The following is a 1,738-nucleotide window of genomic DNA, read 5'->3' on the forward strand; positions in this document are numbered from 1 at the left end:
TCCCTCACTGCTTCATTGGCTATAAATAATAGAAAAACTCATCACCGGAAACTGGTATTTTATACTAGCTATGGAATACACGCAAACTTTTCACTGTAAAATTTACACATTATAAATCTGTATGTATTTCCAAATATGCTGAAAAGTGCATGTTGAATAATAGCCAGATGCTAGAGGAAGGATAAAGCTTACCCTCTGGGAGTTGTGTTCTGTATGGGGTCCATGCACTGGCTCTAACAAACGTCTAACACTGGGGGCTTTTTCCTGCAGTCAGTCCTGAATTCCAGTGGGTAAGCCAAAATGAAGTTGCCTTGCAGCCAACTGGTTTGCACCAGTCTCATCTTAGCTGGTAAGCTGTTATGAATCCACTCTTAGTAGCTCAGAGACATTTGCTGTTAAGCAACATAGCATGCGCCTACTTGGCATAAACCACAGAGGCAAACACTGCACCTCCCAGCCGGTGCCTTCCAAACTGTGAGGGACAGTTTCTGTAATCATTCTAGATCTGTATGTACTCTTCACATCTGTAGGTTAACCTAATTTGCAAGAAATGCTGTGTCCTGGTGTGGGGTAGAACAGAAGCAATTTTCAGTAATTTTACTTTTCAGTTAAGTCTCTTCTAACTAACAGCAGTCTCTGAAATTAACAGAGTATTTTCCAGACAATGCCTGCTTCTGGCAGTGATAAGGTCTGATGTTTATAGTTAATACTGGGGAATAGTATGCAGAGAGGCTCTTGCTTATACTTATTGCTATTACAACCAAGGTCAGCTAACTTTGTTATGTGCCAAGTTGGAGGGCTGGAGGGAGAAAAGTGTAAAGGGGTCATACTTGTGGGGAGGAGCAGACAGGACAGGTGACCCAAAGCTGTCCAACAGGGTATTCCATGTGCATCATGCTCGGTATAAAAGCTGAGGGATCAAAGGGGTCAGCCTCTTTCTTCAATGGCTGGTGTCCAAGGAGGACTCTCTCTCTTCATCTGCCTTTGATCCTGATCTGTGCATTCCTGAATCCAGTTCCTGAGTTCAGCTCCCGTCTGTCACTGAGTCCAGTCTGGGACTTGCCCAGTGCCTGCCCGTGACATGATCGTCATCCTGGGAGATGGATACTGGTTTTGTGTAAATATCATATACATTTCATTATTTTCTTATTGATATTATTATCTTTTATTATTATTATTAATATTTCATTAAAGTAGTTTTAGTTTCTTTTCAACCCATAAGTCTCTCTCCCTTATTCTCTCTCCCTTCTTTGGGAAGGGGAAGAGGTTAAAGAGAGCATCTGTCGATTATTTAGTGGCCAGCCCAGCCTAAACCATGATACACTGAAGGCTCCAACATTGCCCAAAACAAAAAATATTCAGAGAACCTGGTTTGAAAGAACTTCCACAAGCCCAGCAGGGCAGCGTGCTGTGCTGGCCAGCCTCTTCGTCTGCTACTGCTAATCTGCAGTCACACTTTTTCTCAGCTACGAATGGATGAGTGTAATTATATTCTCTACAGAAATCGTGGTATCAAAATGCAAAACCATCCTCTTTTGCCTGTGGAAGATGATGTTTAGAAATAAAGCTAACCCAGCTGAAGTGCAGGGTTTTTAGCTTGAGCTCCAGAAGGAGATTTGGCCTGTCAGGAGGCAGCACGGCAAGAGAAAGGCACAAAGAAAAATGGATGAAGTGAGAACTCGCAGTCCATACCAGTGCTGGTAAAACACTGGAATAAAAGTGTTTTGAAAGCATTATG

The sequence above is a fragment of the Charadrius vociferus genome, unplaced genomic scaffold (genome assembly GCF_000708025.1).
Source record: "Charadrius vociferus isolate BGI_N301 unplaced genomic scaffold, ASM70802v2 scaffold106, whole genome shotgun sequence".
NCBI lineage: Eukaryota > Metazoa > Chordata > Aves > Charadriiformes > Charadriidae > Charadrius > Charadrius vociferus.